The sequence below is a fragment of the Pongo abelii genome, chromosome 10 (genome assembly GCF_028885655.2).
Source record: "Pongo abelii isolate AG06213 chromosome 10, NHGRI_mPonAbe1-v2.0_pri, whole genome shotgun sequence".
Lineage (NCBI taxonomy): Eukaryota > Metazoa > Chordata > Mammalia > Primates > Hominidae > Pongo > Pongo abelii.
Genome location: NC_071995.2, coordinates 67306436 through 67318547, shown reverse-complemented (window position 1 = coordinate 67318547; position 12112 = coordinate 67306436). Strand labels below are relative to the sequence as shown.

Here is a 12112-nt window from a genome sequence, read left to right as displayed (position 1 = left end):
CAGAGCAGAGGCCTCTTTTTTCTGAGTCAATGAGTGATACTAGTATTTGGTACTTTTCATCTTCTCTATACCATGTTTTTCTGGTTAATTTTGTCTCATGCCATGTTTGACTGCTCTTTCTCACATCTTTTTTCTCTAGTATCCTTATCTACCACTGCAATGGCAAATACTTCAGATCATATATCCTCATTGGCTCTTTCCAGGAGCTGCTATGATCCCTCCCCAGCCCACTATGCCAACAGTCTATTCACACCACCTGTTGTCAACACTACTTAACTATTTTTACATTTGAGGATCTTCATCTGGTATCCCGTTTTGCTTGGTGTTGTGGGTTGAATCGTGTCCCCGTGTAAGTAAAAAATATGTTGAAGTCCTAACTCCTAGTACCTCAGAATGTGACCTCATCTGGAATTAGGGTCATTGCAGATGTAACTGGTTAATATGAGGTCATATTGGAGTAGAGTAGGCTCCTGATCCAATCTTAATGGTATCCTTATAAGAAGACAGGCATAGGAGGTCAGAGACACACATGGAGAATGCCATGTTATGACTAAGGCAGAGACTGGACTTATGCAACTGCAAACCAAGGCACACCAAAAATTGCCAGTAAACCACCAACAGCTGGGAAGAGGCAAGGAAGGACATCTCTGCCGTTTCAAGAGGAAGCATAGCCCTGCTTACACCTTGATTTTGAACTTCTAGGTCCCAGAACTGAAGAGACAATGAGTATCTATTGTTTTGTTGTACTTTGTTATGACAGCACTAGGAAACTAATACACAGTGTGTTTTACTCATTTCTTGTTGCTCTGGTTCATTTCTAAAAGAGATGAAACTTTGGATCTAAGATGTCATCAAGTTCATAGTGTCAACGATTCTCCACATTTGCAGTAGAGTTATGAGGTTAGAATTATGTACATGATTGCCCTAAAAGCAATGGGTTTCTATTCCATCTACTAACCCACAAAAGATCCTTAATAAATAAATATACATGAGAAGAATTTTCATATATGGAGGCAACTAAACTTCTCCATAGCATAAGTGTGACTGCAATTTGGAAGACATTTGAAATATTATGAAATCATTTGTTCCTTGCAAAGTTTTTGCCTTCTTAGAAACAGAGGCTCCCTGTAAGTAAACATAACCAACTTGTGCTAAAAGTCCATGATGTCCTCCTAGTCCCATATGGGGACATAGGCTTATGATGTCAGAAAAACATGAAATTCTGTTTTCCACTGAGGACTCTGGAGGCCTCAACATAGTCACTATTCCATACGTTTCTACACTCCCACTACTCTCCACAAACAGTAGCTCATTGGAGGGTGAATATTTTGTAAAAATGTGTAGTTCTTGGGGTTTCAACTTTCTTTTGTTTTTGAGACAGAGTCTTGCTCTGTCGCCCAGGCTGGAGTGTAGTGGCGTGATCTTGGCTCACTGCAAGCTCCACCTCCCAGGTTCACACCATTCTCCTGCCTCAGCCTCCCAAGTAGCTGGGACCACAGGTGCCCGCCGCCACACCTGGCTAATTTTTTGCATTTTTTAGTAGAGATGGGGTTTCACCATGTTAGCCAGGATGGTCTCAATCTCCTGACCTCGTGATCCACCCACCTCGGCCTCCCAAAGTGCTGGGATTACAGGCGCGAGCCAATGCGCCCAGCCAGGGTTTCAACTTTCCACCAGGAAAGGTAAGAAGTGGAAGATGGCCTTTCAAGTGTGGTTTGACCATTCTGAATCTATCATCATGACACTTGGCTTGTGCAAATCCCAAACATCCATTGATTAATAATAACATTCTCTGACAGCTACTTTCCCATTTCTCTCCTCTTCTTTACCTGTTTATTATTTTTAAAAAATTAGATAGAGTCTTGCTATATTGCCCAGGCAGGACTTGAACTCCTAGGCTCAAGCAATCCTTCTGCCTCAGCTTCCTGAGTAGCATGGATTACAGGTGCATGCCACCATGCCCAGCTTCTCTGCTCTTCCTTAGAACAATACTCTTATTACTATTATTATTGTGGTTAAAAAAACACACACTGTTGTATTTACCATTTTTGCACTGGGCCATTCTTTCATTACTATGAAGAAATACCGGGCCGGGCACAGTGGCTCACGCCTGTAATCCCAGCACTTTGGGAGGCCAAGGTGGGTGGATCACGAGGTCAGGAGATCGAGACCATCCTGGCTAACACAATGAAACCCCGTCTCTACTAAGAATACCAAAAAAATTAGCCGGGCATGGTGGCGGGCTCCTGTGGTCCCAGTTACTTCGGGAGGCTGAGGCAGGAGAATGGCGTGAACCCAGGAGGCGGAACTTGCAGTGAGCTGAGATCGTGCCACCGCACTCCAGCCTGGGTGACAGTGCGAGTCTCCATCTCAAAAAAAAAAAAGAAATACCTGAGACTGGGTAATTTATAAAGAACAGAGGTTTAATTGGCTCACAGTTTGCAGGCTGTATAAGCATGGTGCTGACATCATCTGGCTTCTGGGGAGGCCTCAGGGAACTTTTATTCATGGTGGAAGGCAAAGTGGGAGCTTGCATGTCATGCAGTGAAAGCAGGGGCAAGATTGTGGGAAGAGGTGACACACACTTTTAAATGACCAGATCTTGTACGAACTCAGATCAAGAGCTCACTTATCACCAAGGGGATGGCCTAAGTCATTCATGAGGGATCTGCCCCCATGACCCAAACACATCCCACCAAGGCCACCTTGAAGATTGGGGATTATATTTCAACATGAGATTTGCGTGGGGATAAATGTCCAAACTATATCATTCCATCTCTGCATCCCCCTTCTCATGTCCTCCTAATATTGCAAAATACGATTATGCTTTCCCAATAGTCTCTTAAAGTCTTAACTGGTTCCAGCATTACCTCAAAAGTCCAAAATCTCAAATGAGACAAGCCAAGTCTTGTCCACCTATGAGCCAGCCTGTAAAATCAAACAAGTTATTTAGTTTCAAGATACAATGGGAATACCAGCATTGGGTAATCATTTCCACCTCAAAAGGGAGAAATTGGCCAAAAGAAAGGGGCCACAGGCCCCATGGAAGTTAGAAACCCTGCATTAATTCTTAAAGCTTCCAAATAATCTCCTTTGACTTCATGTCCCACATCCAGGGCACACTGATATGAGGGTTGGGCTCCCAAAGCCTTGAGCAGCTCTGCCCCTGTGACTTTGTGGGTTCTGCCCCACAGCTGATCTCACAGGCTGTTGAGTGCATGTAGCTTTTCCAGGCACAGGGTGCAAGCTGCCAGTGGATCTACCACTCTGGGTTCTTGAGGACAGTGGTCCCCCCCACTAGGCAGTGCCCCAGTGAGGACTCTGTGTGTGGGCTCCAACTCCACATTTCCCCTCAGCACTGCCCTAGCAGAGGTTCTTTTTGAGGGCTCTGCCCCTGTAGCAGGCTTCTGCCTGGGCACCCAGGCTTTTTCATATATCCTCTGAAATACAGATGAAGGCTGGCACACCTCATTCACTCTTTCTCCCTACAGGCTTAACACGATGTGGAAGGCACCAAGGCTTACAGTGGCTTTCACTCTCCAGAATGGTGGCATGAGCAGTATCTGGGGTCTTTTGAGCCAAGGCTTGAGCCAGAGTGGCCAGAATGTAGGGAACAGTGTCCTGAGGCTGTGCAGGGCAACGGGGCCCTGGGCCTGGCCCATGAAACCATTCTTCCCTCCTAGGCCTCTGGGCCTGTAATGGGGTGCTACCATGAAGGTCTCTGAAATGGCTTTGAGTTCTTTTTCCCACTCTCTTTGATATCAGCACTTGGCTCCCTTTTAGTTATGCAAATATCTCTAGCAAGATATTGCTCCACAGCCTGCTTCAATTTCTCTCTCGAAAAACCTTTTACTCTCTTTGCCACATGGCTAGGCTGCAAAATTTCCAAATATTCTCTCATCTTCCTGTCTTCTTCTCTGCCCTCCAAACTCTTCCATCCTCTGCCTGTTACCCAGCTCCAAAGTCAATTCCACATCTTCAGGCATCTTTATAGCAATGTTCCACTCCTCAGCACCAATTTTCTGTATTAGGCCATTCTTGCATTGCTATAAAGAAATATCAAAGACTGGGTAATTTATAAAGAGGTTTCACTGGCCCATGGTTGTGCAGGCCATACAAGCATGGCATCAACATTGCTCAGCTTCTGGGGAGGCCTCAGGGAGCTTTTACTTGTGGTAGAAGGTGAAGTGGGAGCTTGCACATCACATGGTGAAAGCAAGAGCAAGAGAGAAAGAGAGAGGTGGGAGAGGTGCCACATACTTTTAAATGGCCAGATCTCATGCAAACTCAGAGCAAGAGCTCACTTATCACCAGGGGGATGGCCCGAGTCATTCATAGGGGATCCACCTGATAATCCAAACACCTCCCACCAGGCCCCACCTCCAACATTTCAACATGAGATTTGGTTAGAGACAAATAACCAAACTATAGGCCAGGTGCAGTGGGTCATGCCTGCAATCCCAGCACTTTGGGAAGCCAAGGCGGGTGGATCATGAGGTCAAGAGATCGAGACCATCCTGGACAACATGGTGAAACCCTGTCTCTACTAAAAATACAAAAATTAGCTGGGCATGGTGGTGCACACCTGTAGTCCCAGCTACTTGGGAGGCTGAGGCAGAAGAATCACTTGAACCTGGGAGGCAGAGGTTGCAGTGAGCTGAGATCGTGCCCTTGCCAGCCTGGTGACAGAGTGAGACTCCATCTCAAATAAAATAAAATAAAATAACCAAGCTACAGCAATCTTAATCATTTTTAACTTAAAAATGATTACATTTCAGTAGTGTTAAATATATTCACATTATTGTGCAACAGATATCTAGGATGCTTTCATCTTGCAAAACTGAAACTTTATACCCCCAAACACTAATTCCTCTTCCCCCAACCTCCAGCCCTTAAAAACTACCTTTCTGCACTCTGTTTCTATAATTTCTGACTACTCTAAATACACCATATGAGTGGAATCACATAGTACTTGTCCTTTTATGAATGGTTTATTTCACTCAGCATCATGTCCTTGAGGATCATTCATGTTGTAGCATATGACAGAATTCCTTAAGGCTGCATAGTATTCCATTGTATAAATATACCACACTTTCCTTATCCATTCATCTGTTGATGGACATTTGGGTTGCTTCCACCTCTTGGCTATTATGAATAATGCCACAATAAACATAAGTGTGCAAATATCATTTAGAGACCTTGCTTTCAATTATTCTGCATATACACCCAGAAATGAGATTGCTAGATCACATGGTTTTTCTATATTTAATTTTTTGAGGAACCGCCATATGGTCTTCCACAGTGGCTGTGCCATTTTACATGACCACCACCAATGGAAAAGTGTTCCAACTTCTCCATATCCTCTCCAACATGTGTTATTTTCTGTTTTTTTTTTTTTTGATAGTGGCCATACTGGTAGGTGTGAGATAATATCTCATTGTGGTCTTGATTTCCATTTCTTTAATGATTGGTCATGCTGGGCATCGTCCTGTGCATTTATTGGCCATTCACATATCTCTGGAAAAATGTCTATTTGGATCCTTTGCCCATTTTTAACTTGAGTTTTTGTTGTTGAGTTGTAGAAGTTCCTTATATGTTCTGGATATTAACCCCTTATCAGGTACATAATTTGCAATTATTTTCTCCCATTCTATAGGTTTTCTTTTCACTGTTTCCTTTAGTGTGCTAAAGCACTTAAGTTTAATGTAGTCCCGTTATCAATTACTGCTTTTCTTGCCTAGTGTTTTTGGTGTCATATCCAAAATATCATCGCCAAATCCAATGTCCTGAAGCCTTCCTCCCATATTTTCTCCAGGAGTTTTATAGTTTTAAGGCTTAGAGTTAGGTCTTTGATCCATCCTTTTTAACTTAATTTTTGTGGGGTAGGGTAAGGATTCAGTGTCATGCTTTTGCATCCAGTTATCCCAACACCATTTACTGAAGAGACACCTTTCCCTATTGTGTGGTCTAGGCATACTGCCAAAGTTTATTTGACTATACATACAAAAGCTTATTTCTGGGCTCTCCATTCTGTTCCATTGGTCTATATATCTACTTTTATGCCATTATCACATCATCTTAATTGCAGTTTTTTTGTGGTATGTTTTAAAATCAGTAAGTGTGAGGCCTCCTACTCTGTCCTTTTTTAAGATTGTTTTGACTATTTGGCATCCCTGGAGCTTCCACATACAATTTAGAATTTTTTTTCTCTTTTCTGCAAAGAATGCATTGGGATTTTCATAGATATTGCATAGAATCTGTAGATTACTTTGGGTAGTATGAATATTTTAACAATATTTAGGCTTCCAAGTCATGAACATGGGATGTCTTACATTTATCTGTGTCTTCTTTGATTTCTTTTAGCAATGCTTTGTAGTTTTCAGTGTATAAGTCTTTCATGTCCTAAGTGTTTTACCCTTTCTTATGTTATAGTATATAGTATGTGTTTTTGTAATTTCCTTTTCTGGTCAATGTTAGTGCATAAAAACACAAATGATTTTTATGTGTTGACTTTGTATCCCACAAATTTTTTGAAAGTGTTTATTGTAATTGTTGTGGAATCTGTAGAATTTTCTAAATATGAGATCATATTGTTAGCAAATAGAGATAATTTTACTTCTTTTCCAGTTTGGATGTCTTATATTTCTTTTTCTTGCCAAGTAGCTCTTGCCAGACTTCCCGTGTTAAATATTAGTGGTGAGAGTGCAAATCCTTGCTTTATTCTTAATCTTAGAGGAAAAGCTTTCAGTCTTTCTTCATTGAATGTGATGCTAGTATGGGCTTGTCTTATATGACCTTTATTATATTGAGGTAAGTTCCTTATATACCTATTTTGTTGCATCTATATTCATCAGCAATATCAGTCCATTATTGGTCCATAGTTTTTTCTTTTTCTTTTCTTTTCTTTTTTTTTTTTTTGTGTGTGTGTGTGTTTTGTTTTGTTTTTGAGAGAGTATCTCATTCCTGTTGCTCAGGCTGCAGTGCAGTGGCACAATCTCAGCTCAGCACACTGCAGCCTCGACTTCTCGGGCTCAGGTGATTCTCCCACCTCAACCTCCTGAGTAGCTCCAAATGCACATCACACCTGGCTGATTTTTTTTTGTTTTAGTAGAGATGGAGTTTCACCATGTTGCCCAGTCTAGTCTTAAACTCCTGGGCTGAAGAGACCCACCTGCTTTGGTCTCCCAAAGTGCTAGAATTATAGATGTGAGCCACCATGCCCAGTCTCTTGTGTTTTATTCTGGTTTTGTTATCAGGTTACTGCTGCCCTCAAAGACTCAGTTTGGGATTGTTCCCTCCTCTTCAATTCTCTGGAAGAGTTTGAAAAGAATTGGTATTAGTTCTTTAAATGTTTGGTGGATTTTTTTTGTGAAACCATCAGGTCCTGGGCTTTTCTTCATTGGGAAGGTTTTGATTATTGCTTCAATTTATTTACTCACATTATGTTTATTCATATTCTTTATTTCTTCATGATTCAGTCTTTGTAGGTGGTATTCCTCTAGGAATTTATCCATTTCTTTTACATGATCCAATTTGTTGGCATAGTTGTTCACAACAGTCTCATAATCCTTATTTCTGTGACAATGGTTATAACGTCCTCTCATTTCTTTTTTTTCTTTTTATTTTTTATTATACTTTAAGTTCTAGGGTACATGTGCACAACATGCAGGTTTGTTACATATGTATACATGCGCCATGTTGGTGTGCTGCACCCATTAACTTGTCATTTACATTATGTATATCTCCTAATGCTATCCCTCCCCGCTCCTCCCACCCCACAACAGGCCCCAGTGTGTGATGTTCCCCTTCCTGTGTCCAAGTGTTCTCATTGTTCAATTCCCACCTATGAGTGAGAACATGCAGTATTTGGTTTTTTGCCCTTGCGATAGTTTGCCGAGAATGATGGTTTCCAGCTTCTCATTCGTTTATAACATTTTTTATTTTACTTCATTTTTAGAGATAGGGTTTCGCTGTGTTGCCCAGGCTGGTCTTGAACTCCTAGGCTCAAGCAATCCTCCCACCTTGGCCTCCCAAAGTGCTGGGATTACTGGTATGAGCCACTGCACCCGGCTTTCTAATTTTACTTATTTCAGTCTTCTCTCTTATTTTCTCAGTTGGTCTAGCTAAGCGTTAGACAATTTCATTGATCTTTTCAACAAAAGCAACTCTTGGTTTCCTTGATGTTTTTCTATGGTATTTCTATTCTCTAATGCATTTACCTATGCTCTAATCCTTCTGATAACTTAGGGTTTAGTTTGTTGTTCTTTTCTAGTTCTTTGAGGTATGAGATTAGGTTGTTGATTTGAGATCTTTCTTCTTTTTTAATGTAGGTGTTTACCACTATAAACCTCTCCCTCACTTCTACTTTCACTGCATTCCATAAGTGTGATATGTTGCATTTTTGCTTTCATTAGTTTCCAGATATTCTCTAAACTCACTTGTGTTTTCTTCTCTGACCCATTCATTAAGAGGGCACTGCTTAGTTCCCACAAATTCGTGGACTTTCTTGTTTTCCTTCTGCTATTGATTTCTTGTTTTATTTCATTGTGATTGGAGAAGATACTTTGTATGATTTCAATCTCCTTAAACTTGTCAAGATTTGTTTTATGGCCTAACATGTGGTCTATCTTGGAGAAGCCTCCATGAGTACTTAAGAATGTGTATTCTGCTGTTGTTGAGTGGACATCAGTTACAGCCAACTGATCTATACTGTGTTCATGTCTTCTGTTTCCTTGTCGATCTTCTGTATGGTTGTTCTGGCCATAAATGAAAGAGAAGTATTATGTCTCCTGCTATTATTGTATTGCTGTTAATTTCTTCTTTCAGTCCTGTCAATGCTTCACCTATTTGGGAGTTCTAACATTAGATGTGCATATATTTATAGTTGTTATATGTTCCTGATGAATGGACCCTTTATCATTACATAACATCCTTTCTTGTCCTCCTGACAGTTTCTACTTAAAGACTATCTTGTCTAGTATTACATATGGCCACCCCTGCTCTCTTGTAGGTTCCCATTTACATGGAATCTTTTTCTGTCCCTTTACTTTTAGACTATGTGTGCCTTAAGTGTAAAGTAAGTCTCTTGTAGAAAGCATATAGCTAGATCTTGTTTTTTAAAATACGTTCAGCCAATCTACGTCTTTTAATTGGTGGGTTTAATGCATTCACATTTAAAGTAATTGCTGATAGGAAAGAACTCACTATTGCCAGTTTGTTAATTGTTTTCTGTTTGTTGTGTAGCTTTTTGTCCCTCCTTTCTTCCCTTGCTGTCTCCTTTTGTGTTTTGTTGATTTTTTTGTAGTGACGTATTTTGACTCCCTTCTCATTTCCCTTTGTGTATATTCTGTAGATATTTTCTCTGTGGTTACCATTGCAATTACATAAAACATCTTAACATTGTAACATTCTATTTTATGCTGCTAACAACTTACCTTCTTTCATGTGTAAAACTCTGCTCCTTTACATCCTGCCCCTCTTCATGTTATGTTATTAATAACACAAATTTTCTCTTTTTATAATGAGTATCCAGTAATATACATACATAATTACTTATAATTTTTTTAAATTCAATTTTATTTTATTTCAAGACAGGGTCTCTTTGTATCACTCAGGCTGGAGTGCAGTGATGTGATCATGGCTCACCGTGGCCTCAACCTCCTGGGCTCAAGCAATCCTTTTGCCTCACCTACCCAAGTAGCTAGGACTACAGGCATGCACCACCATGCCTGGCTCCTTTTGTTTTTGGAGAGAGATGAGGTCTTGCTATGTTGCCCAGGATGGAAGAGCAAATATAAATTGATTAGAAAAAAAAACCAACAACCCTATGAAAAAAATGAGTAACAAACAGACAACTGACTCAAAAAAGGAAATACATATGGATTTTAAGCATATAAAAAGTTGCTAGGCCTGCCCAGCACTGCCCGCCCCATGTCAGAGTCCCAGCCCCCTTCGCCTGTGTCCAACATTCCATGCAGAGGCACCACCAGCATGTCTGACAAACTGCCCCACACAGTCACTGACATCAGCCTGGACGCTTGGGGACACAAGGCCCTAGACATTGTGGAGGCTGACATGGTGGGCCTGATGTACATGAGGTAGTTGTTCCTGGCTCCAAGCCACTGAAAGGCACTCACTCACATTACTAGCTGCCTGCAAATGACAGCGGAGACCACTGTCCTCATTGAGACCCTCATTACCTCAAGTGCTGAGATGCAATGGTCCAGCTGCAACATCTCCACCTAGAACCATGTGGCAGCTGCCATTGCCGAGGCTGGCATTCCAGTGTGTGCCTGGAAGGGTGAAAGAGATGACAAGTACCTGTGGTGCATCGAGCAGATACTGTATTTCAAAGATAGGCCCCTCAACGTGATTCTGGATGATGCTGGTGACCTCAACCAACCTCATTTACACCAGGTACCCACAGCTTCTGTCAGTCAGCTGAGGCATCTTTGAGGAGACCATGACTGGGTCCACAGGATGATGGCCAATGGGATCATGAGGGCACCTACCATCAATGTCAATGACTCCATCACCAAGAGCAAGTTTAACAACCTCTATGTCTGCCAGGAGTCCCACATAGATAACATCAAGTGGGCCACACACGTGATGATTGCTGGCAAGGTAGCAGTGGTGGTGGGCTGTGGCGATGTGGGCAATGGTTGTGTCCAGGCCCTGAAGGGTTTTGGGGCTTGCATAATCATCACCAAAATCCACCCACTCAACACACTGCAGGCTGCTATTGATGGCTATGAGGTGACTACCATGGAGGAGACCTGCCAGGATGGCAACATCTTTGACACCACCACAGACTTTTTCAATATCATCCTTGGCCGACACATTGAGCAGATGAAGGATGTTGCCATTGTGTATAACACTGGACCCTTTGACACGGAGATCAATGTCAAGTGCCTCAACGAGAATGCTGTGGAGAAGGTGAACATCAAGCCCCAGCTGGATGAGGCAGTGGCTGAAGCACACCTGGGCAAGCTGAACATGAAGCTGACCAAGCTGACCGCGAAGCAGGCCCAGTACTTGGGCATGACCCATGATGGCCCTTCAAGCCTGATCACTACTACTACTTAAAGGCAGGCCTGCCCTTCACCTTCCAGTTGCTGTCCTTGCCCAGGCCCCAGCTTTCCTCCCCAAGAGCAAATGATACCAATCCCATTGACTCCCTAAGGCGGATTCCTCAGTTTTTGACCTCTACTGCATCCCTCATATGGTTCCAAGTGTCACAGGGGAAGCTGAGAGGCACCTCCTCAAACCTTGGTCATGAAGGGGGTATGAAGGAGACATCCACTGGGAACCAGCTCAGTGGTCTCGGAACTGCTAAGTCAGTCAGTCCTTCCTTAGCCTGAAGTTGGCAGTGGGGTCACAAAGCCCATGTACTTTACCATCCAGTCTTCATGTGGCCTACAGACTTATGCCCATGGTGCTTGGTTTACAGGTTCACTGGTTCCTCAGCCCATGACAGATGAGAGGGAGCTATATATATTGAAGGGCAAGGGAGAACTGAAGGGCAAGGAAGAACTGTTCCTGAGAGCCTGGCTTAGTGCTGGGCCTTCTCTTAAACCTCCTAACAATGAGGTTGGCACTTTTAGTCCCTATTTTACAGGGGTTAGAATAGTTAAGTGACAACCACGAAAGGACAGAGAAGTGACAGCTTGAGGTTGAGAGAGGCCAGAAAAACATAAAAGCAGGCATAGACCTGCCACCATTTTGTAACAAGAATGGTTCTTATCACAACTCTCAGTCAAAAAGAGAGTAATTTGGTTTATAATGTCTATACAGTGTTTGTAATGTTAAAATAAAGCAGGAGTTTGGTAAATAAAAATTTGGGTGCCTAAAGGAAAAAAAGGTGCTTAATGACCTTCATAATACAAGAAATGTGAATTAAAACTATAATCTGATGCTACTTTTGGCCTATTACATTGGCAAAAATCAAAAGGCTTGACAAAATCCTATGTTCGCAAGGATATAGAGAAACAGACACCTTCATACATTGCTGGGGGAAGAATGTTCAATCTCCTCAAGATCATGTTGGCAATGTTGTTATCTGTCAAAACTACAAATTTACTCAGCCAATTCATTTCTAGGATTTTGTCCACTA

General features: G+C 42.0%; 1 pseudogene; it reads left to right on the top strand.

The window, feature by feature from the left end:
- Positions 1 to 9990: 9990 nt before the first annotated feature.
- LOC100455322 (adenosylhomocysteinase-like) lies at positions 9991 to 11360 on the top strand (annotated as a pseudogene).
- Positions 11361 to 12112: the final 752 nt, after the last annotated feature.